The sequence below is a fragment of the Corvus cornix genome, chromosome Z (genome assembly GCF_000738735.6).
Source record: "Corvus cornix cornix isolate S_Up_H32 chromosome Z, ASM73873v5, whole genome shotgun sequence".
In the NCBI taxonomy this organism is placed as follows: Eukaryota; Metazoa; Chordata; class Aves; order Passeriformes; family Corvidae; genus Corvus; species Corvus cornix.
In genome coordinates this window covers 33,616,852-33,642,801 of record NC_046357.1, presented here as the reverse complement: position 1 = coordinate 33,642,801, position 25,950 = coordinate 33,616,852, and the positions used below count along the sequence as shown (strand labels likewise).

The following is a 25,950-nucleotide window of genomic DNA, read 5'->3' as shown; positions in this document are numbered from 1 at the left end:
ACAGTTTTGTGTGGCTTTAAGTGAAGTTAATTAATTGAATTAATTTAATTTCATTTCTTATTTTAATTTTATTCTATTAATTTAATTAACTTGCTTATTTCACAGAAGGAAATGCTGTGATAAGAAATAAAATGAATGTAAGAAAATATGTGGTGTCTGCAGAGTTTTTACTTTCTTTTACTTTACCCTGGATACAGTGTTTCAAGAGTAGAAGTATTCCCTTTCTCTTGACGGTCCAGGCTTCTCCTGGAAAAACTAATGAGATATTTGCCAAGATAATGTGTCATCCTTGATGCCAAGTGAGCCAGTCAGAACAAATCACTTCATCAGTAGTAAGCTATTTATAGTATTCACACGTGTCATCTCTGTTCGCTTTGATTTCTGTCCTGCTGCAAATCTAATGCAGTTGTAACTACCATAATAGTTAGCAGTGTGCGATGTAACCTTTCTTTCCCATTTGTTTTGTATCCTTAGTATGTGGGAACAGCTTGGGCATGGCTGGCCATTCTTTCAGATACAGCTTGGCTTCAGAGAGGAACAGGTGGAACAGTGACCATGATCTGACAGAAGTGTCCACTGCTTTCCTTAAAACTCTTTCTGCTGTCAAAACCGAGGTGTGCAGGCTGAACAGTTATTGGAAAGGAAGGGCACCAAAGGTGTTTAGATTGAATTATTCCTTGTTGAACTGCTTCTGTGTATTGACAGTGTGCCAGACTTCTCTGATGGACTGGCTCAGCTCCTCCCTGCTGGTTACATATGCTACCATTTCCTCCTCCAGTTAACTCCTTTTTCTACGTTTCATGATACACCTTTTTCCTTCCATTTTCCCTCTCCTTCATTTTCACATAGAGTGCTTGAACACCATCTAGCAGCAAAGAGGCAAAGGTGAAGTGGAAGAAAGAGTGGCTCAGAGGGCTGCTTAGTAACATGGAAATGCACATGGTATTTCCCTTTAGTTCTTATATAACAGCTATTCATCAGTAGATACTATGCTGAAGGTCATTTTGGTATAAAGGCAAAATTAAAATTATACTTTATATTGTCATTTTACATTCTTCTTTTGTATTATTTTAATTAAATCCAAAGATTGTCAAGCATTTCATGTTGAATTATTTACTTAAGTATTACATAGCTTTACTAATTCATTTCTCATCTAAGTATCTGTATTTAATGCAATGATTATGAAAGTTTTAAATGTGATTTTTGTGAACATACAGTTAGAATTAGCTTGAGTGCAAGTGCAATTAAGTTTGCATCATGTGCTAACTTAATTTTTATGCAAATATGCTTTCATGATGTTGCAGATGTTTTTCATTTAAAAATATGGGCATAACACATGCCCCTGAGAATTGGATTTCTCTATACCATACATATTTTAATAAAGTATTCCTGCCCTGAGAAAGTATAATAGGCAAAGTCTATAGTGAAGAGTGTGCATTCTGTTCCAAATGAAGAGTGGAAACTCCTATATGTCCACATTTATTTTGTACAGGATTAATCACGCAGGAACACAAAACCCCTAAGTGGAAATGAGTTTATTTACTCATCTCACTGTAACTTTTAATAAAGACAGGTCCTGTGTTTCTGATAGGAATTTAGAAAGAGTAGAGCAAATGAGTTTAGTGAATACTGCCAAGTGTTGAGATCAAACAAGAATGCAGTGGTTATACAGCACAGCAGGAGTGGGCGATGCATGGAAATGATGGTGTACTGCTGTAGGTCACACATACTGAGACACTTGGGGTCCCACAAGTGGAATTGGACCCACACTTCACTCCTAAAGTAGGCGAACGAGCATTGGGCTACATTCAAAGGTAACTGTCAGATAATATGTTCAGAACTCAGTGATTTACTGGTTTAACTATGGTCTAAATTAAACAGGTTTTTACTGCAAAGAAAAAGATTGCTATTCTTTTTTCCTCTGAAGAATCTACACTAAGCTTTCTGGCCCACTCTTTTCTTTCTTTTAGGAAAACAGGTTCAACTTTGTCTCTGAAATCTTTGTAATGATCTTTCCCATGCAAAAGAGAATTTGGAAAGTTCTCTGTCATGTTGGTCTGTCTAAAGTTTGAGTCATTTTTGTGTGTGGTTTTATTTTCTCTTATGCAGAACACAGCATTTAAAGAAAGGTCAAAGCCACAAATAAGCCTTCATGCACACATTTTCACTTATCACTTAATCCTGAGGCACTATTGGTTTAATCAGAAGTGTATGTGTCTGTGTGTGGAGGGAGGGAATTAAACAGGAGTGTTGGAACAGAGCCTTTCAGTAAAGCACCCAGTTTCACTTTCTTCTTTTATCTGGCAATACTTGTCCTCAGGTTACAGAGCTGATGGTTGATGGTAGCAGATTTAAGGCCATAGCAGATGTTACAGATCTGATACGTGAGAGCAGTTAATCAGATAAGAGGTTATCTTCTGAAACACCTCACTATTGTTTCAGTTCTGTCTCCAGAGTGAAATCTGAAGCATAGTGAGAGGACGATGACTCTTAAAGGGGAGGATTTAGCAATAGGTTTGGTTCAATTTGTCTGACTCATCTCTCTAAGAGTAGGTAATGACATACTGTAAGAGTATCACAAATAGAAGTTGTGAGGTACACCATCTACTAAAAACTTTTTCTGCCATGATACTTGTTTTATGATATTTGTCACTATTTGATCCTTTTAGTGACTGTTCTAATGAGTCTGCAAACTCTCAGCAATCACAAAATCTTGATTTTCATTTAGTGGTTACCTTATTACAACCATTAATTCAGTAAAAATAGGATAAACAGAGTTAAAAAAAAATCTGTAATTTAGGTGATGAGAATGAACAAAGTGATGTATGGTGGAGGACTTTTAAAAGGTTGTATCTCAAGCACGTCAGAATTGATGCCTGTCCTGGTGGCAGGGAGAGGGTGGCACTTAGTGCAGTGTGGGCATGGCCAGGTTGTTATTCTATACCAGTCACATCAGTGCTGGGGGCCTGGTTTAAGGAAGAAAACTGAACACCCCACCAAAAGTGCATAATTTTGCCTCCCCCTCTCCAGCAGTAAAGTGTTGACACCAAACCCTTCAAGAACTGGCCCAGCCCCGTTTTCTCCAGAGCATGGCTACAGGACATGTTGCTGAAAGAAAAGCAGAAAAAAAGCGAATTCACACCAGTGCTGAACTGACAGCACTGGCATGGAGCCTGCCACAGGGAAAAGAGTGGAGGGCAGGGACCCCAGCTCAGCTGAGATGGTGAAACCAAGTGGAAGGGAGCCCAGATGAGCCCAAACCAAAGCCAAAAGGAACACATCAGAATGTTTGGAAAAAGGGGCAGCCACCCATGGGACTGCCTTCCAGTGCAGCAGAGTAGTAAAAATGGTGGTGCAGGCAGCAGCAACTGTGCTCAACAGAACAGCAGCGCAACCTGACGGCAATGACTTAGGTTTTGGGGAGCTTGTTTGCCATTGTTTGTTGCTGTTTCAAGCCTGGGAGGTGGGAAACACTAACTGTGGCAGCCCCCCTGCCATCTTGCCTTAGTTCCCAATGCCCTCGTGGGAGGCACACAGGAATGGTCGCCATAATGCCTTTGTGTGGGGAAGACGTCCACCATCTTGGTTTTGTGTTCCCAGTGGTAAACACCTTTTGGTGCATAAATCACCTTCTCTTTTTGTATATTTTTTGCTATTAATACTGCTGTTGTTATTGTGTGGGTTTTATTCCATTGCTTTGAGTTTCAGTAAATTGTTATCTCAACCCATAGTCTCTGCTTTTGTCCTTCCCTTACCGGATGGGGCGGGTGAAGGGGAGTAGTTTATTTGGAGTTTATTTTCTGGCTGGTGTTAAAACCAGCATAATGGTAAACTTGGCTTTCATTAAAGAGCGATATTTTGTGAAAAACTGGGAAAGAAAAGCCAACCTGACATTACAGAAATATAATTACATCCTTTATGATAAAACAATGCCAAAGAATGTGTGATCTCATCCTCCATGAAGCATGAAGAGAAGCAGTTCGAATTATGCACACATCAATATATTTAAAAAAACATTATTTCTTTGAAAAGACAGCTTCATTGTTTTTAAATATAGGAATGAGCAAACAGCACACTGTGTAGTTGGTCTGATCATTTAATTCTGCTTCTTTAACCTCATACAAAAATGAAGTCGTGAGTTTAGTCTCTTAGAAGGGAGAAAGACCTTTGGAAAATAGTTTTGGAAGGAGTCAGATCATCTTCTCCCAAAGTATTACTGACATTTCCTAATATCTGAAAATATCTATATTTTTTTGTAAATATTAATATCTATACACATTTCATCATTACTTACTGTAGTGGTTTGACCTTGGCTGAGCGCCAGGTGCCAAGTGCTCTATCACTCCCTTTCTCAGCAGGGCAGGGTAGAGAGAAATTAGATGGAAAACAGCTAGTAGGCTGAGATAGGGAAGTTTACTAAAGCAAAAAACAGGAAAAGCAAAAGTCTGTGCTCACATAAGCAGAAGGAAGAGTCAGTCTCTACTTCCCATCAGCAAGAAATGTTCAGACACTTCCTGGGAAGCAGGGCTTCAGCACACATTTGCTCTGGAAGGAAAACATTGTAGAACAACAAATGTCCCCCCATTCCTCCTCCTTCCCTTACCTTTCATATCTAGGCTGATGCCACATGGTGTGGAATATCCCTTTGGTTAATTCGGGTCAGCTGGCCTGGTTGTATCCTCTCCCAGGATCTTGTTCCCTGCCAGCCCCTTGATGTGGAGGGAATGTTAGAGGGACAGCACTGCTTTGCAGTAGCCAAAGCACTGGTGTGTTATCAGCACCCTTCCAGCTACCAATGCAAAGCACAGCACCGTGGGGGCTGCTAAGGGGAAATGAACTCTACCTCAGCCAGACCCAATACACTTACAAAATGTGCTCAACAGTAAGTTAGACATAGCAGCACAATACTGTAATGAATCAATAGGATAGTGGTACAATTAAGTGGTATCAATTCAGTCTAATTTATGATAATTTAGCAACATTGTTGCTGGTGTTAAAAATACTGTTTATTGGTAAAATAGACATACTTGGAAGAAATTATTGAGTTTTTAAAACACTTTGTATTAGGGAAAATACTAGTATACATAAAAGACTGCATACGCAAATGAATATAACTGTAAAGTGAACTTCATTTACTCATCCGTCTTCAAGGAAATGTTAACTGTATCACAGTTCATTATAGGAAGAACAAAATTTCAGAGAGGTTTAAAAACCTTATTGCCACTGATATTTTATGGCATTTGGTAAAGCTTTTTTTCCTCTTATCTTGATACATAGTAGATGTTAATATTTTTCAAGTCTCCGTTTTCAGAGTCTTTGTGTACTAGGCGCACACTGTCTAAGCATTAGTTTTGCATATAATTAAATTCTATTAGAAGATACTAATGCCACAACCTAATGAGCGCTGCAGGTCTGTTCCCTGCAATGGGACCAGATCTAGGTTCACTGACTTTGGAAAGATCCCCGCTGACTGAGCACAAGCCATGTTCCAGCTGCTGCTGGTTGTACTTTCAAGATATGCCAAAATCTTACACCACTGACAAAATCTGTCTAACCACTATCTTGCAAGAGACATCCAAGCAGCTAGGATTTGAGTTGTCTGTGTGCTTTTTTTGAAATACAGATGATGTTGCAGAGCCTCTATCTTGCTGTGATTTCAGGAATCCTTGTTACTTTCCAATAAGATACTCCGAGGTCTTTGAAAGCACTGATGGTACATGTGATTTGTGTTTCAAACAGTGGGCAGAAGAGAAGGTTCAGTCATTAATTTGCAATTTGTTTTGACCACAAGCTGTATAGGTGATCTCAGGCTTGAGTTCCAAAGGAGGAATCAAAGATGTTTGTGCTTTTACCTAAGTTGATCATAAAGCAGAAGCTCTCAGAGCTGGGATAAGGCACATCTCCCATTTTCTCAAGAGCTCACAGATCCAGCTGAGGTACACAGATCTGTAAAAGTTGGATATTATCTAAGACAAAAGCAAAAGCATTTTAACTGGGTTTTTGCTGAGCATTTTAATTGGTTTTTTGTTGGGTCATTTGAGTTTCTTTTTTGTCTAGTTGTTTACTGTGGAGATGCTTAGAGAAGTCTATTGACACACTCTGGCAGTTCCCTACTGGAGACCTGGCTAAATTCTGGAATTGGGGATGCTTAAAAAATGAAAATGAATAGGAAATAAAAGTTAACCACATTTTTTCAGACCTTAGATATGATCAATTTTGAATCTGAGTCATAGGGTAGGAAAATATTCCCAAGACTGCCTATCGTTTAATACATATGAACCAAGATTTATAGAGCTATACCTTGTAGCAGTGCAATAATTTTTAATATTTCTATTCTCTTATTTGCCTTTCTTCCTCTCATTCTCTAATAGAATACTAGCTTATCATCTGTAGGTCTCTTATGTACTTTAAAAACCAAGTCTAGGGTTTTCACTCCACTGTATAAATCATTGCTACATTGATGTGACTCTAGCTGACTTCAGTGACATCACTTCAATCTCAAACTTGTGTGAGGAAGAACAGTCAGATCTTTTTTGTGTGCTAAAGAGAAATCTTCACTTCCTCTTACACAGCAAAAGGTTCATGCTAACTCTTTTTTTTTTATTCCCAAAGCCCTTTTCATAAGCAGACTTCTAGAAGATATTTTCTTAGCCACAGCTGTGTTTCATTCAGGGGGAAAAAAAATCATGAATTCCATCTCTACAGAAAATACAATTAAGTAGAACTGAACTAGTCTTTCAGCAATGACTTTGTTGTATGATACTGCTGTCATGATTTCAATGAATTTATGGCTGAGATGTGACTTTATATTTTCTGACACGGCCTTTTCAGATTTCATGTTTTGGTTTATCTCTCATGTTTTTGGAACTTAAATGTTCAGGGGGACAGACTATCATTATTTAACTCAGAGAGCCTAAGTAACTGAGTCAGCTCAAATACAGCAGTTGTGACTTGTTAGAAGTATTAGGTGACAAGGATGTGCACATTGTTACTAAATATAAATGCATGAGGAACAGTAACTAATTGAGGAACTGTAATTAGGAAATATGACTTAAAATCCACAAATAAATTTTTTCTCATACATACAAATGACATTTCTAGTCTTCCTCTACAATGAAAAATAGACATAGAGTTGAAGAAAATATGCTGAAGTGTATTAGAGGGTGGTGATTCATAATTAATTGTCTCAGAATTGTTTGTTATCAAATTATTCACTCTTGAAATGAAAACATGCTATAAGTGAATACTTTTTTCTATTTCTTTTTCCTTGTTGATGCAAAACAGTCACAACTTATCCCTACTCCAAATGTAAATAAAATAGGTATTCCAGGAAGAGATGTAATAGTTTGAATTTTCTGAGAGTCATAAAGAAATTGAAATAAAATGTAAATTTCATTATTATAATGTTATATTGCTATATGATATAATCAAAATGCATTCAGCTCTAAATCAACTGTATCTAGTACCTCATAAGCAAAAAAAAAGCTTTAATCACAGTATTTCATTACTTTCATAAGGTAGTTTTATACCAATATATATGCTACTAACAGTTAGTGAATATGTCTATCTCATAATTAAAAAAAAGATTCAATTTTTTAGGAAAATTATAATTGTCCTTATTAACTCTAATTTAGATAAAATTGTCAATGATATATATTGATTCCTGTTATAACTATGAAGCTTAGAGTACATTTCTTACAGTCATGAAGCAGCAGTGCTGCTCAAATTGAAATGAATTGTTGCATGAAAGAACCACAAGTCCTGTGCCTCAATGCTAGCACTTCTGTGAGAATGCCATATGCCTACACTCTGTTCCTTCTAGAGCAAACAACTAATCATTAAGACTTATGTAGTGTTTTGGTCTTGCATTAGAGGGAATGAAAATGTTTAGAAGCTTCAGCTAGCTTCATTAGCTTGTGAAACTTCTGAAGAAAAAAAGATGGAAATTAATTATGCTAGTTGATTTTTTTGATATAATTTTCCTCTAAAATATTTGAATCTGATCACCAGCAAATATTTTATTAACTTTTAATTATTTTTCTAAGGCATTTATCTCCTAACATGCAGTATTTAACCGTTCTTTTATAGAAGAGCATACAGATTTGCTACATATTGTGAGTTCACTCATATTTATAAAAGATAAATACTTGTGATATTTGACTCTGAAAGAAGGTATCACAGAGTTCGAGAGTAGAGGGAAGCATGAGAGAAAGATTTTTTTTTCTTCATTTTAGGTAATTTTCATTGGTTTTATGCATCATATTTTTTGAATTTCCATCCAAAATTATATAATAGTTCCTTTCCATTTATTGATATTTTTATTTTACCGCTTCAACTTTGTTCTTTTCACATTTTGCCTCTATATTTTTAGTATTTTCTTGCAGCCAAGGAAGAAGATGAACACTTCTTTCCAATTTAATTATTAAATAGCACTCAGAAAGGACAATTATCTTTTCCCTGTTTTCTGGAGAACAGAGCACCATGGCCTTAAGTACTGCAAGGAAGCTGAGCAGGACTGGACAATTTTGGGGTCACCCCAAGATAGAAGCACAGGAACATTTTTGAAACTTAGGGTCCATGGGGTCATGCCTGCTCTACAAAAGGGGAAGGGATGTATTAGGGAAGGAGTGGGAAGAAAAACGTAGAGACAGGTCAGTAGCTGTGTTTGGGAAGCAGTCTTGCAGCAGAGCCCACCCAGCAACTTCCCTTCCAGTGTGATGGGAAGCTTGGGTGGCACCAGGCAGGTCATTACCCCAAGACATGAGAGAGTCTTGCAATGGAAGTTGATGTCTCCTTGGAAAAGGACACTGTGCACTCCCCATCCTGAGGAGGATGTACTTAGTACAAACTTTTAATTTCAGTGGTATGCGTTAAGTTCAGAATTATGCAGTTGTCTTTGCTTCTTTGTAAAAGTTCATTAGGTAGCAGCTAAGCTTCAAAACCCTTCAGTTACCTGATTTAACTGAACAGATCAGAAAAAATGCCATTTTGCAAATGAAAACCACGCTAAAACATTTAGCCTTATGTTCCCATTTTATAATATGTATCTTTATAAAACTTAATCTAAATTAATCTTTCAGCAAATGGACGCAGCAACATAATTCTGACCTAATAATGAAGTGAAACCATAAAAATGAAGCTGATCTCCTCACGTTTGGTAGAAATCCAAAATGCTAAAAAAAAAATCATCATATTTCAGGCAATTATTTAGTCTGGATAAGAATTAGTAAAAAAAGTTCTTTTGTCTTTTATCAAAGCAGAAACTGTTCATTATGTCAAGATTTCCCAGTCTCGGGCTGCTTAAAATACATCAGAGTAACTACTACATAAAACATCTCTTTTTCATAATGTTAATTCCACATAAAAGCAAAGAATAAAGCAGCAGTTACTAAAAAAAAAGAAATTGTATGCTGCTTCACCAGCCATTTTCCTCCTTCCACAATGGTGTGAAGGGGTTTTGATGAGAAATATAGCTTAGTGCGTAAGAACAGGATGTTACTCATTCCAGCTGAAATGAAGCCCTCTGACAGATTTCTAATGTATGCAAAAAAAAAAAAAAAAAGGTGTTCTCATTCTTATCAAGCATGAAGGTTACATTTAGCCTGAAAAGGTATGTAAAATCAACAGCAAAAAGTTTTTAACCTGGAAGTAAAGCATATCATATGGGATAAAATAATACTGAGTATTTGTTTCTGCAAGTTAACTATAGCTAAAGTATTTTGTAAATAGAATGTGCTTTATTTTCCACCAGTAATTTATTTATTCTTTATCACTTTCAGGTCTTTTTTGTTATTATGGCAGCAAGACACTGAGCATTCCTAACTGAGTAAGCATAGCAAGGGTAAAAAGTGACATTTAGTTGCAGGTCAGGATAGTGATTTTTTTTCTCTATATAGTGAAGTAGGGCTGTGTTGTGCTACTACACAATCTTCGCTAGAGCTATTTGTCTTTTTTCAGGTTTATAGTAGATGACATTTAATGACGCATTGTCAGATTACATCACATTGTTGTGGAAATTAGGGCTTTTATGCTCCCTGCCTCAGGAAGAATATCTCCATGGCATTTCAGAAGTGTACAACAGAATGAGCAACAATGGACAGAAAAGAACAGGGCAGGTTCTCAGTCACATTAAAAGAACGAAAGGTTCAAGAGGTGAGGCCATGCTACAGATACAAAATATAATGACACTATATGTCAAAGTGTCCTGTCTATTTCTGCTACCACAAGCTTGGAATTCTTAAGCCTTAAGTTAATTTGAGTTCATTAAACAGTCTTGAGTAAAAACACCCAGAAAACTTCCACAATACAGTCAGAATAATTTTTCTGTTTCTTGTCCCATATATTGCATGAATGTTCTGTTGAGGAACAGGGTTCACTTCAGCCACAAACTGATGTTCACATGAGAATCTTAAGTTATTTAATAACACATTACTGTTATACTGATAGGCCTCCTTTACGGTAATGAACTGAAGGGTTTTCCCTGAGAAATTATCCCTTTCATTTGCTTTGGAATGACAGAATTATTTTAAAACTTGAAAGATTTTGTGCATAAAAAGGATTTCTTCAGTTTGAAGGCAGACCTGAAAGCAGGTTTTCTGGTTGGCATGATTATAAGCTTTTCTGATTTTCCCTCTGCTCTGGATTAGACTAATAATAAATTTATAATCTTCTTCTGTTTCTTCTAGAAAGGCTGTTAATTGTAAAAAAGGCAGGTCAAAATCCAGTGGAATTGATACTGTGCTCTTTTATATTTTTTCTTTTTTTCTTGCTTCTGAAAACTTTTGGTTTCTATAACAGCAAAAAATTGTAAAAGTTAGAAAAATAGTAAGAGGAGCTTTATTTAGAAATTATATGATTTCATGTATCATACCATTCTGTCCCTGCTCATTTCAAGGGAATTGTACTAGATGTGTGGTAAAATAGACATGCAGTAGGGTAAGGATACAATCCAGCGGGATGCTGATAGGCTTGTGAAGCAGGTCTCTGATAAGGTTCTCTCATGAAGCTCAAGAAAGCCAAGTCAAAGGTCCTGCACCACGATCAGGACAATTGCAAACATAAAACAGGCTGGGCAAAGCAGCCCTGATGCAAAGGACATGATCCAGCCATGTGCACTCACAGCCCAGAGGTCCTGGGCTGCATCCAAAGCAGCATGGGCAGCAGGGTGGGGAGGGGACTCTGCCCCTCTGCTCTGCCCTTGTACCTGGAGTACTATATGTAGCTCTGGGTTCCTCAGAATAAGAAGGACATGGACCTATTCAAGTGTGTCCAGAGGAGGGCCACAAAGATGATCTGAGGGCTAGAGCACCTCTAGTATGAAGAAAAGCTGCAAGACCTGGGGTTGTTCAGCCAGAGGAAAGAAAGGTTCAGGAAGACCTTATAGCAGCCTTCCAGTACCTGAAGGGGGCCTACAAGAAAGCCAGAGAGGGAAGCTTCTGGAAGTGTTAAAGGCCAGATGTGGAAAGTGTTCAGGTCAGATAGGTCTTTGAGCAACCTGATCTATTGGCAGGTTTAAACAAGATGACCTGTAAAGATCCCTCCTAACTCAAAACACTGTACTCTATATAATTCTGGTATATTGCAAGCTCATATTCACCTCTTTTTTATTTCTTTGGTTTACTTAAGTGGAGATTTACAGCGCTTTTCTCACACTTCTTTACACGAACTGCTTCCTCCCAGAATAAAAATATATCTCTGCATTTCAGTACACAATTTCATTTAAAAAATTAAATCTTTAAAATTAGTATGCCTTTGTTTATTGTCAAGAGACTTCAATAGTAATTTGGTAGAAAAATCTCTGATTAGTGTATTTGGCTATATGCATTTCTTTCTCTTCTTCAGCCCATTTCTGCTGTAGAGTTGACTGGTTTGGACAACTCGTTTGTGGAATGCACAGTGCATATGTCAAAGCTCATCATGTTGTTCACTGAGTTGCTATGTTCCCTCCAACTTTGCTGCCCCAGTAAAATCAGTGTTGTCTTTCTAGAGCCATGTCTCCAGTAAAAAATTTTTTGTGAATGTAGACAACTCTGCATTAAAGTGAACATTGATATATAATTTTCGTGGTTATTGATAGGGATCCTAAGACAAAGTCTAAATATTTGGATTCCTCTATTTAATAGAAGATAATATTTAACCGGATTACTGGTTGGGGTTTTTTTGAGTCAGTATTTTATGACTATCATTTCCTAAAAGTAGTTTAAGAATCCCTGGTCTCCTCAAATTCCTTCTTGGCTTTCAGGATTTTGGCTCCTGGGGCTACAGTGGACTATCTGGAAGTCCTGAGTGACCTAGAGCCTTCTTGAAGAACCAAAAGGCTTTAAGTTCCTGGGACAGAGCTTCCTTATCCTTGCTAGGGTACATCTATGGACTGGATTCTATGAAAGACACACACAAAAAAATAGAATCTTCAGAAAAATTGGATCAGAATTTCAAAATACTGCAAACTAGAAACAGCACATTTCATCTGTCTTGGAAGACTACTTTAATGGATGGGTAATCCCACTGCTAGATGAAATAAAATTTCTTTTTTTTCTAGTGAGGTGTTACAGATTGCAGTTAGGGAAAAATAATTTTCCTTTTAACAATGTTTAATATTGACCCTGTAAAACTTTCTAATCTAATTATTCTAACAAAACATGAAATGTATATGCCAGCAGCACAGACTAATTGCGCAAAATCAACCCACGCAAACAACTTTGTAATTTAACTGAGGGCAGTGGTGGTCAGGTTTAAAATTATGGAGTATTAGGGCAAGATACCCGTTTCAAAGCAAGTATTTAAAAAACACCAGCATTATTTGTAAAGAAAGAAAAAAACTGCATGGCATGTAATCTTGAAAATTTTTTCTAGGCTTTTTTTTTTTTTTTTTTTTTTTGTCATTGGGCTGGGCTCCAAGTGCAATTCAAGAAAGTAAAAAAATTATTATAAGCTTTGTAAATTTTGTTCTCATCTATATAGTATGTCTTGCTCTGAATGCTGTGCCGAAAATACACCATCCATCAGTCAAGATGTTAAAAAAGCAACGCATACAGGATGTGAGATCACTCTCCTTATGAAATCTCCACATGATCATATAAAAATAACGCACACTTTGAGGCAACTGGAATGTCGCAAGATATAGAGAATCAGAATACCAGTTTTAATGAAGTGTGAGACAGAATAGCTCTTTACAGCATTCACAAGAGAGGTTTTAAATCCAAAACCCAAATAAGCACTTCCATGATTTATGGCCTAAATCCAGTTTGCATGAGCCAAGCCAAGTACAAGGCAGAGTACTTTTTCTACCGAAACTGAAAGAAGTACTTCTTTGTCATACATAGCTGGATGTATTAGCCAGTGTGGTCCTACTTGGCCCAGAGGGGGAACCCTCACTGCTCTTCAGATGTCTTTGAAAGCACTTTATTTCCTGACTCCTTGGTGCACCAAACTATTGAGGCACACTCAAAGCACACAGCTTAGCTGCTATGTTAGAAGGAAATATTAGGGCACTTGGATTTTAATTACATGCTCCACTTCATGACAGTCTCTACCCATAGAGCACACATATTCAAAAACAACAAGGCTGGAATAGTCAGCCTAGATTTATGAAGAGCATCCTGTGCATGACCAACCTTCCTGCCCTTTCTTGGTGTGTTGGCTGACAGGTGGAGAGCAGCAGCTGTTTTTAACCTTCACTGTGGCTTTTCAGAATGGTGTCTCTCATCCTCATAACCAGAGAGAGGTACAGACTGGATGAATGGACTACTGGGGAGTTAAAAAGTGACAGGATTGTTATGCTCAGGAGCTAGTGATGACAGCTGGAATGTTGGTTACAAATGCTGTCAGGCAATTTGACAGGGGCTGATCCTGAAACCAAGACCATTTAATGTCTTTAGCAACTCACATGATGGGAAGTAGTTCCTTTGCAAATTTGCAAATGAGACTCACCTGTATGGATCAGTGCTATTTGAAGGGACCTACTAAGGTCAAAAGGAACTCAAGATTATTATCTAAAGAGATGATAGTAATCACAAAATTCAACAACACTTGCAGTCATGTCCATATGAGGAACAAATTGAAAAAGTGACAGCTAGAAAGGGACTTTAAAGAAAAAGTTTTGAGGGTTGTAGTGGACAACAAATTGAAGATGGGTCAGCAGTGTGTCCTTGCAGTAATGAAGGCTAACTACATACTAGGTTGCACTGGCAAAGTCTAGGAAGCAGGTATAAAGAAGTGGCTGTTTGCCTGCATTCAGTATTCATAAACCCTCAACTGGATTCTTATTCTGAGTTTTGTGTCTCCCAGTTCAAAAAGATATTGACAAATTTTAGGATGTCCACCAAGATAACTGCGGAACTGGAGCACATGTAATAGGAGAGGCTGAGAGCACTGAGTTTGCAGAACACAGATAGTGAGAACCAGGCATACCAGGAGGCAGAAGCACTCAGCAACAGAATGAAGGGTAGCAGGCTTAAATTACAGCAAGGGAAAAAGAAAAGATTTCCACTGTGGCACTTCTAACCGAAGAGATGTGGAGATTTGACTGAAAAAGGTTTTGAGTGACATGACACACCACTGATGTTTTGTTTTTAGCAGGAGATGGGACTGGATGACCACCAGAAGTATCTTCCAACCTATGCTTTCTGTGGTTTTGCACTGCAGCACCCTCAAACCACACTCCTGGTGCTACAGCCAGTGGCTGTCTGGGTGAACCAAAATTTTGATAGTATCACCATTTCCCCATCTTCATCTGCCATATCCATCTTATAGACTTTCATAGCTCATGTGCTACTACCACTTGCATGCTGCTACCTACTCCAGCATTCCAATGGCAGCCTCCTACCAGGCAAGATCTGGTTTTCACATACAGACAGGACCATAAATTATGTAATTTCATCCTTTGTCAAGATCTATACACAGATGAAGCCATTACCTGCCCAGCATATAATTCTTCCACTTGGGATACTCATTTCTGAGCAGACACTTGTACAACTATGTTGTACAGAACTTGCAGACTTAAAGGAAAAAAGCCCTGAAAATAGAATTCTTCATTTACCAGTAAATTGTACCAGTGTAAATTATTTGCTCTTTTCTCTTAGCTTTGACTAATTTTTCTCTCCTTCTACCTTCCCTTGAGTGTCAACACTTACTCAGGTTGTGCATGACCCAGGCAGTTTGCACAGGATTAACAGGCTCTGAGGGTGAAAGCTAATTAAATCTGTAGATGTACCTCAGAAACACAGACCAAAGCATCTACGTCTGGAAGTCTTTTTTTTTGGAGATAAAATGTTTGTGGTACCATATCCACCCAGAGCTGGAGCATGGCTGTAATTTTCTTTTATTTTTTTTCTTTACCCTGGTGAAACAAAGTACAATGTGAAAACCACTAGCACAGTAGCTACATCATGTCAATAAAAGTCCTCCCTTTGCGACAGTTTGCTTGTGTCAGCTGGTCCTCTGCCCTTCATAACTGTTTGTGAGGAATTGTGATGGGGCTTCTCTACTCTGATTACATTCAGTAGGTAGTGCTATGAGAGATACACTGTAGTAGCATGGTGTGTGTCTTTGGTACATATGCACTTCCTATTTTTGCTAATAGATGCTTAATAAATTATGTCTTTATGAGTATGCCAACTGTTATTTTAGGCTTTATTTTCTTTCCTCTGAATTGAATAAAAAGCCTTATTTTTTTCCCTACATCTAAGTTCTCTGACTTGTTTTCTAGACATCTAAATAGTAAGATGATATAAAACATGAAAAAGTAAACAGAAAGGTGCTGAAAAAATTTCACACACATGCTATGCTATAACATTGGTTTCAATCTGAAAAGAGCTATGTTTCTAAGGTGGGGTTTGATCATGTCAGACTGAATTTTTCTTCAGTTGATAGCTCTAACACAAAATGTATGGACTTGTGGTGATTCAACACTGAAAGTCTGCTGGCAATATTCATTACACCCTTCCAGATTCTATGTCAAAATCCTTATCTGTATTTCTGTAGTTTTACGGCTGTCCCAGGACAGTCAACAATATGAACAAACTGTTGTGTCACATATGTTAACATGTTTTAATCTCAAAGACATTTAAGAGGAAAAAATTCATCTGAAAAATATTAAGTGATTTTTCTTAAGGATGTAGCTGACTTATTTGGTTTCAAAAATGAAACCTTATCATCTGTATTAAGCATATAGAAATAAATTATTCTGAAATATGGGAAAAATCTAAACTAAGCTGATTATCATGATTTGTTGCTGTGGGTTTTACAGTATTTTTTTAAAGCTATCTATAAAGTAAGGCAGTGTCACCCATTTCAAATATAAGAGAAAATTATTTTCTGGCCTTGAACCAGTGGTGAAGGCAAAGTTTGTCAAATTAAAATCTTTAAAATTTATTTGTCATAGCAACTTTTAAACATACTTTATTGGTGCACGCAGGATAGAAGTATTAATTACAAAAATGTTATGCAGTTTTTTCCTTCATTTTACTTAAAATTCTGCAGTCCGTAATCATCAATAATCTGGGATTATACCTATGTTGGATTATCCAACAGGCTTTCTGGGTATGGAAATTAATTTTTGCTATTACATTCTTATGCCTCATTTAAAATGATGCTGTTAAGAAGACCACATAAATTAGTTAGCATCACTTTGAAAATCGAAACTGAATTTGTATTTTACTGAACTATTGTTCATATTTAAGGATTGAAAACTTCTGGTCTAAATCTTTAAACATAGTAGTAATACTGTACACCTAAATTAACTTCTAACAAATGGCTCATTTTCAGATTTTATACAAAAATATGTCTGATTTTGCTACATGAATTAAACCCTAGGATATCCTTATTCGTTCTAATAATGTGAATTATATAGTACTTTTTTTACCATAAAATGAACAATTGCAAGTACTATATAAAAGGATAGTTTCCTTTGCATTTCTTGACCTTGTTAATTCGATTTTGATTTTAAATTTGTCAGTTAAGCAAAACATCAAGACATTAGCACAAAAGCTACAAAGAATTATAATCCATTTTAAGAAAACAGGTGGAGTTTTACTATGCCAGATATTTTCTAACTGCTCAGATAAAGTCATAAAAATTTAGGACAGATCACAGTAAGAACTAAAGGTACTAATCTGATCCCATCTCATCAGAGAATTTATACATACCAACAACAAGTACTTCCAATATTTTTGTTCCATATTTGATTTTAATATTAGTGCTAAGATTTCTACATAAAATTTCCTGTGTAAAGTTATTTTGAAATAATCACACTTTATCTTTCCAACAACCTGAGCATGCAAGCCCATTGACTGTGTATCAAGATCTATACCCGCAGTAGTATTTGAAGAAGAGCAATGAAGCTGAGTAAGGGTATAAAGAGCACCTGGAAGAGCTGCAGGTGTTTAGCCTGGAGAAAAGAAGGCTCAGGAGGGACCTTACTGCTCTCTACAACCACCTGAAAGGAGGGTGTAGCAAGATGGAGGTCAGTCTCTTCTCTCGGGCACTAAGTGACAGGATATGAGGAAATGGCCTCCAGTTGCACCAGAAGAGGTTTAGATTAGATATTAGAAAAAAATTCCTCACTGAAATGGTGGTCCAGCATTGGAACAAGCTCCTCAGGGAAGTGGTGGAATCACCTTCCCTAGAAGTGTTCTAAGGGTGTGTGGGCTGGGGCACTTTGGGACATGGTGTGACCGCCATGAAAGATAGTCAGGTCTTTGCATGTACATCCCTCCACACACCTTCTACCAGGGTGGGAGGCAGCTGTCATGATTATGATTGATGTTGGTAAACATCAGCCTGCAATAGGGTGTAAAGTGTTGCTGGACATTGGGCAAACTGGACCAATGTCTCCAGATGTTGCAGGCGTCTTCCATGTGTATCCTCCCCCTGTCAGAGTACATCCAGGCTGCCTTTCAAGAGCAGCACACACCACTATTTTGTCTTGATATTAGCAATAATTGCATTATCTCACATCTCCTCAACCAACTGAAAAGAGTTGGGTAAATCTATAAAAACATACTTAGTTGGGCAATAACAATTATGTTCACACAGGATATTTACCAAAGATTTTGGAATAGATGACTGGTTGTCCTTGACTTTTAATACTACCTTTCTGTGTGATACAACAGATTTCAGATTTATTGTATCTTTTTCCTGACATTTAGCATTATGCTTTGCTGGCCACAACCTTCTACATGTCAGATATTGTCAGTTCTCCACTTGATTTGATGACATGCAATCAAATAGGACATGACTTCAAGTGGTAGTATTTTTCAGCCAAACTTTTTATAATTTTATTTATTCATCTGTCAGTAAATGGGCTCTTAGAAAATAATTAGTTATGAAATTTTCACATCTTGTGAATACCTTAAGTTTCATTTCTGGTGCAGCTGCCTCTCCATTTCTTTCCTTTCCTGAAGAAGTCAGTATTCACAACTCAGGATGTGGGATGGTTTCCTAGAAGTCTCTGTAAAGTCTCTTGCACGTAAGACATAGCTACTTCCCTGTGCCAGCAAGGAACTTGCTGACCTGATAGTTGCTGCAGGCATCCCTCAACTCTTCACCTTCCTCTGGCTGTGCTGGCAAGATCAAATGTCTAGATATCCCATCAAGGATATCTGGACAGCAACTGTCTCAAGAACTTTCAGGCTTTCTTCAATTTGGAGGCACATTTTTCCGTTATGAGGAGAAATTGTGAAGTGACATCTGGCACCCATTGTGCAATGCCTTGGCTTCCTATTCATTACATCCCCAGGAAAGGTGTTCAGGCAGGAGCCCTCACAACAAGAAAACTGGCTTTATCTCAGACTGTGAGGGAAACCTGACTATGAACTAACAAAAAAGTTAGTGGTACTGGTACTTCATGGACCAGTGAAAAGTACAGCACTAAACAACACAAATTCTTGCTCGCTTCTTGACAAGGCTGGACTGGTGTGATACTGCATTCCTAACATGAAATTAGGATTTGTCTGTGAATCTGTTTTAAAACTAATATTTTTAAGGATTGCAAAATAGCATTCTTCCAAGAGCATGACAGCTGTTAGCAGTGTGTATTCTGTCACTGACAATAATCCCAGGAGACTATATTGCTGACTGGATTTGTTCACCCCACACACAAGTGATATGCTTCTCTGTGTGGTGGGATATGTCAACTACGTCATGTTGTCCAGAAAGATAAAACTAAAGGCAATTTATCCAGTCAGACTCAATTACCTCATCTATAACTTCTACCTAACTACCCAGTGCAAAAATCTCAATTTTCTTTTAAGTGTCATAGTATTTGGCTTTTGTGAAAAGGCTTTTTTTCTTGGGTTCGTTTTTTGGGTTTTTTTTTTTTTGGTTTGGAGGTTTTTGTTTGGTTTTGTGGTTTTTTTTCTGGTTTTGTGGGTTTTTCGTGTTTTATCTTGAGAACAGTTCTGATAATAATACTGTGTGGCATCAAACCAAAACAGCAAACACATATTACCTTAGATGAAAAATTGCTACTTAGATTATCAATATATTTCTTGATTATCAGTTAGTGAATTTTGCAAAATATTTGTAAGATAACTCCTCAGTTAATTTTGAAATATTCTGTAGGTATTTTCACCGTAAATCCTCAAAAGGTCTTGCTCCTACAGGAGTTGTATCTGGATGTTACATTATTTTGCAGTCTGAATAATTGACCAGAAAGTCTTAATTAAATAACATGTTCAATTTGTACTTGAAGGTGACATTTCAAGCAGTATCTACTTCAGCAAAGTCTGATATTACCAAACTTGGAAAAAGCTATTGCCTTTCTCTCAGACACTCAACTAGCAGTAAATAAGAAAGCAAGTACCTTTGAGCCTGAAGGTCCTGAGTGTTTATCTTCCAGATTCTGAGTTCAGTAAATCTTCTCAGCTCTGCAGTTACATACAAATTTAGAAAATGACCTGACCATCTTCCTTTAGATAGGCAGAAGAACACTGTGAATGTTAGAAAACAACCATAAGTCTTCTGAAAAGAAAGCACAGAAAAATGAAACAAAACCGGGATATGAATAATTTTCTGCCTCTTTAGGTATCAGTAATAGCTCATGTAATATACACAGAAGCTTCCCTGTGTTTCATGTATGTTGAGGAAACCATGATACAGCTCTTATTTTCTTCTAAAGTTTTAGATTGTGCTTTTAAATCTGTACATTAAAAGACTGTCATTCTAATAGCTACATTACTTTTCCATAGCAAACTGACTTTCAGAAGTGCTAGATAATTATATTTAATAGCCCACTGTAACTAAATATAGGTAACAGAAAACGAGTTTTAATAGGATGAATAACAAATTTATGTACTCCAGCTTTTATTGCTCTCTCTAAAAATTAAAAAAGGTGTTCATAAAATGGACAGTCTTTAATCTGCAATCTTGTAAGCTACATTGTTTAGTCTCAAGTGGAGTAATGTACATCTCAAAGTATCACATTATGTGTTTGAATGCACAGACTCATTAAAACATGGAAGACATACATAGTGCTGAACCAAGACTTGCCTTTTTCAAGTCCACAGAGAATTTTTATTTACAGAAGAGAAAAAAGAACCACTGGAACCAAGCCAGTAAATCCAAAAATTTATTTTCTCAGTTGACAGAAATAAAGCAGAATTTAAAAAATTAAAAATTATTATCCTCAGATTCCATTGGGATCTTCCATGTAGGCATAATGTCCCTTCCAAGAATGCTTGAAGATGTTAAGAAACAAAAGAATAGTTTCTCAGAAAACTAAGCCACCCAATTATCAACACTCTTGAGAGATGTTTGACTTCCAAGATAGTTTATTCTGTTGTTTTCACTGGTTTGGCTTTTTTTTTTTCCAATGAATCTCTCATGATTAATGGCCCTTTGATATTGCTTGCAATAGTAATCGTATTGTCCATATGGCATTAAAGTAATTTATAGAGTACTAAGATTCTCATTCATCCATGCTTCAGATTTTTCATAAAACAAATCTGCCATCATTTTTGCTTGAAAACATATTTGTGGTTCATAAATTACTAAATCCAGTCTATTTTTCCTCGTATCTGGAAATGGAAAAGATAACAAAAATATCCAGACACTGATCCTCTGGCAATACACTTCTCTGTGCAATGATGAACTGAAAGATAAAAAATGCAGTGAAGCTGGATTTTCCTACCCACACGGTTGCCAACCTGGCACCCTTGCCAGGTGGGGATTTTTCTATTTTATTTATCATAGTATGTCCAAATGCCAGGAAAAATAACATGGTAACTGTAATTCCTGAAGAAAGCAACTTTGTATGTATTATTTCCCAGAATGTTTAGCCATAGAGGTGGGTGAAGAGAGATGGAAAATAATTATGAGCTGTTATGAGTATTTCCCACGACCTTCTCTTTAATGGAGGGGGAGAACAAAAGGGCAAAAAACGAAGCAATATCCACATAGTTTGAAAGAAAAAACAGCATTATAAATACAGTCTCAGAGTTGCCTTTCTCTCTTTCTCTGTTTTTACTTTTAACAAAGCCTAAACTTTATTGCCCCTGGCATTTCAGCTGAGAATTTTGCAATGAATAAAAGAAATCCCATCTCAGTTTTCTCTTCTCAAGAATGAATAGGCTTAGCTCCCTCAGCCCTTCCTCATAAGAGAGATGCTCCTGTCCCTTAATCATCTTCTTTGCTCTCTGCTGGACTGGCTCCAGGAGCTCCCTGTCTCTCTGGTACTTTGGAGATCAGAACTGGACACAGCAATCCAGCTGTTGCCTCCACTGGAGAGAAAGCATTACACTGAGACAGAAAAGCTGAATTACATCTGACCATTCACTAGTTTGTGAATCAAAACCAAGTCTTTGTGTGGTATTTTCCCTTTGTGCTAAAGAGTACAAATTTTCTCACTGGTCTGTTGATGTAAAAAGCCATATAAAAATATTATGCAGTTCATACCTCATTCAACTATAGCAACAGAAATCGCTTGTATATGATATTCTTATTATTCAAAAAGAAAAAACTAAAGGGAAGAAGCTCAATACGTAATTCTCACTGAAGGTCACTGGTCACCGTTATTCCCAGAAAGAAACCTATTCAGATTCATTCATTCATCTGTCTTTGAAAGCCAGCTGGATGTATCAAAAAACACTGAAAGCTTTCCCAGTAGATCCGGGAAATTCTACTTTTGCTAGTTGGAAATATAGTATTCCAAAAATCAGGCAAGCTGACCTGTTCCCACTAATTTAGAGGTTTTCTATTTCTAATCCTGGACAAAGTCATAGGATAAGAGAAGTGGAGTAGCACCTATTAATTTATTTACTTTAAAATAGGCAGTCTTCATCAAAGACCGAATGAGCTACTGGCCACTCAGTGCACATGTCAAGTCAGTGTACAAATGTAAGCCAGAGCCTACTTAACTTCTCTCTGCTTAAATTCTCTCAAGTATTGAACATTTTTTCTCTCCAGTGCAAAGATTCTAATGGGAATATTGCCTCTTATCCAACAGATGATGGATTAAAAGAAAAATCAATCGATACCATCATCTCCTGCAGGTAATTTTTGCTATCCAATTGTTTCCTCCCTTTCTCACACCATGGTGCAATTAAGACATTTTGTCATTTTAGTCTTTCCCCCTGTATGCAAAGCCAATCACATTAATGAAAGCAGAAGTCAATAGGTTTATGTTGTTGTTCCTTTTGAGACTGAGATGAGAACTCAAAATTTTTTTTTCACAAGAAAGCTATCTTCAAATGAATGCTCAAGAAAGCTTTCACCTAACAAGGCCTTTCATCTTTGTTTTTTTTAGTCTTAAAGAAAATCTTCTGAAAAGTATACCTAAATACTGCCATACCTTAGAAACTAAACAAAACTTGAGCAGGAGAACCATGGGAGTGAGTACTGGTGTATCCAAAGGGAACATATTTCCACCCTGGGCTTTAAGTTTGGAAGATATGATAGGTTTTGAAAAATTGACACCTATTTTATAAAATGGTATTAAAAGGACATAGAGAAATGCAATTTTCACTTTATATGCTTTGTAAGTTTCCTGCAACTTCGAGAACAAAAAAAAGTTGCTGCAGTTCTATAAAAATTAATTTGGACTCATGGGTATTAAGTAATTTTGCTATAGTTCAAACAAAGTTTGAGTTAGAAAACAGAAAAGAAAAACATTTCCTATGAGTCTCTTGTTGTAACTTACAGATTTATCTTTCCCTTGGTTAAGTAGGTTCCCACATCAAAAAAAAAAAAAAAATCAACAATGAATCACCATAGAGTATAAAAAACCTGCTGTTTGCTTCCATACCAAGCCCATTGTTACCACAACAAACACAGTGTTACTGAAAACAAACTGGAAAACTTACGGACAAATGTTCCCTGACACTTGGAAAAATTTGAACTTACACATACTTCCATGTATTTGAAAGTTAAAATACGAGCTAAACCTGTTCCTATTCAAACTTGTGGCTGCTGCTCCAAAATGCCCATTGTAGCGACATTTCAAACCATAAAATGTATTTGTGGGAGAAAAGGATGACTAATAATGTCTCTAACAGTACAAATGACTGTTAAATTTTTCTGTTGAACCACAAATTCCAATTAACATTGAATGTACTTTAAAAATCTCTTGCTGAAAATAATGTTGATATGAAAGTTTCTTTTCCTAAACTAACTCATATTAAGACCCAGTAGAAGAGCACTAATTTCTGAGGAAACAGAACTGACTGGTTAAAAAAATCACAACAGTAAATATAATGCTGTTTTAAATAGTAGTTTCATTTAATAATACATTATCTCCTGCATATATGTAGTGTAGTACAATATGTTGTCTTGACTGCTACTGATGTTTTAAAATTAAATAATCTAGCTTCTGTAAGTAGTTCAAAGTGGTGCTGTGTAAAATCTAATGTTTAGACATGGTAACTTCTGAGACATACAGAACTGTATCTTAATATACAGCCAAAGAAGGCCATATGATAATGCTAAGGTTTATTACTTTTGACTCACATAATTTTTGAATCCCCTCACATCACCGTACTTGCCAACATTATACAGGCATCACTTACTTGTACCCCAAGTGGTGCTCTTTTGATTATTCCCTCTGCTCTATGAATATTTTCCAGCAGAAGAGTGGGTACTTTCCCTGTGGCAAAGGCAGTCTGGCTGACTGCTCTTCCCAAGATGTGGAGACAAAGGGAAAACAGACAAACAGATGCACTTCCCCCGTCCAAGCCCCACCCTCCCTCCAGCCCTCCTGCTCACCCCCCTGTCCCACCATAATAAAATTCTGAATTTGCATCCATCTGGCTTTCATGGTATTTTCCAGTTCTACGATCTGGGCACACTTTATGTGCTGTTACATAACTGATAGGATTTTTTTTTCATGAGAAGGATTTAACAGAGTGGCTGCCTACTGACCACTCTGATTACTTTATTAATACATTATTTCGAATTGTTTTCTAGTAAGTAATAAATAAATAAAAATTGTTCTCTACCTCAGTGGGATAACTTGGTGTTTTTGCAAAAAAGGTATTCAGATTTTTTCACTAGGCAAACAAATGATGAAACAATTAGGTGTAGGTCAAGCTTTCAGAATTAAGCAGTCTTAGATTCAGATGAGAGTTTGAAAAGAAACAGGAGAGCAACTATGGACAAATATGGTTATGACAGTAAAAAGGAAGGACAGAATTTAAGATTGTTTCTTTTATCCCAACCTTTTTTTTTAAGGTTCATATTGACTGCCTCTTGCTCTGAGTGATTAATCTGTGAAACAATGATTTTATTATTAGGATAATTCCAAGAATATGCAGTTGTTTTCTCCTCCTTTATTTAATCCTTGTGAAATATTACCACTGAAACTAAACACATTCACCTTCTCTCTGCATTCAGCATCCCCAGAAAAGCCACTGTCCATAATTCTGCCTCTTTCTTCTAAGACAATCTTTTACCATTTATTGGTACGTGAATATGTGTTTCCTAGAGCTACATATAAAGATGCTATTATTCGGACACTTACAGACACGGTTCTATAAAACTATCTTGCTTTCCCTTGCCGATGTATTAAACTTAGTTGTTCCAGCTGGGTTTTAATCTCATTGTAAAAGGCAAGCCTTGATTCACTGTGAGGTTTGTAGAAGAAAAGGTATTAATGGCTGTAGAATTCATCTCCTCTCATTGAGGAGAACATCTGTCTCTCTCCATGTAGTGGGAAAGAGAACAGCCTGGCCTAAATAGGCAACATGGCTTAACCCCAGCAGGCAAGTAAGCACCCAGCTGCTTGCTCACTCACTCACACTACTGGTGGGATCAGGCAGAGAATTATAGAAGTACAAATAAGAAAAATCATGGGATGTGATAGACATTAATAGGTTGGTAGGTAAAGCAGAAGTTGCACATGCAGGCAAAGTCACACAAAGGATTCACTGAGTGCTTTCCATGGGCAAGCAGGTGTTCAGCCATTTCCAGGAGAGCAGGGCCCCATCACATGTAATAGGGACTTAGGAAGACAAATGCCATCACCTTAAATGTCCCCTCTTTTCCTCCTTTGACATCCAGCTTTATATGTTGAGCATGATGCCACATGGTCTGGTAGTGTAGATGCTAAGAGAAGGTGGCAGAGAAATTTTCCTATTTTTACAGCCGCCTATGAAAGTCTCCTTTCTCATGCTAACCAGCTGGGAAAGCAGTCTGTGTTTTGTAAACTATCTCACAGGTGCACAACCTGTTTGTGCCTTTGTTTCCACACTGGGAAAAATATTTTGAAAATGGGTGTTACGACATTCAGCCAATCCCTCTGGGAGGCAGATGGTCAAGCATCTAATCTACCCTTACGAATAAAGCTATAAAAGCTGAATTATATAATTAAATAGAGCCATTCTCTGGACTTTGAACCCAATCCTGAATCCGTGTTATTCTTTGCGCCATCTTGGTACAACAGCGACATGGTAGGGTCTGTTTGGATCAGCTGTCCCAGGTGTGTCTGCTCCCAGTTTCTTGTGCACCCTTGTGGGAGGACAG

At 37.1% G+C, this 25,950-nt stretch overlaps 1 long non-coding RNA gene across 3 annotated transcripts in view; it reads right to left on the bottom strand.

The window, feature by feature from the left end:
* The window catches only part of LOC109144676, a 114,208-nt gene extending 90,100 nt beyond the window's left edge, over positions 1-24,108 (bottom strand). For all 3 annotated transcript variants that reach the window (XR_005603931.1, XR_005603932.1, XR_002045572.3), the window contains exons 1-2: positions 24,000-24,108; positions 19,802-19,928 (exon numbers count right to left, since the gene is read on the bottom strand). This is a non-coding gene — a long non-coding RNA (uncharacterized LOC109144676). The remainder of the gene's footprint in view (positions 1-19,801; positions 19,929-23,999) is intronic.
* Positions 24,109-25,950: the final 1,842 nt, after the last annotated feature.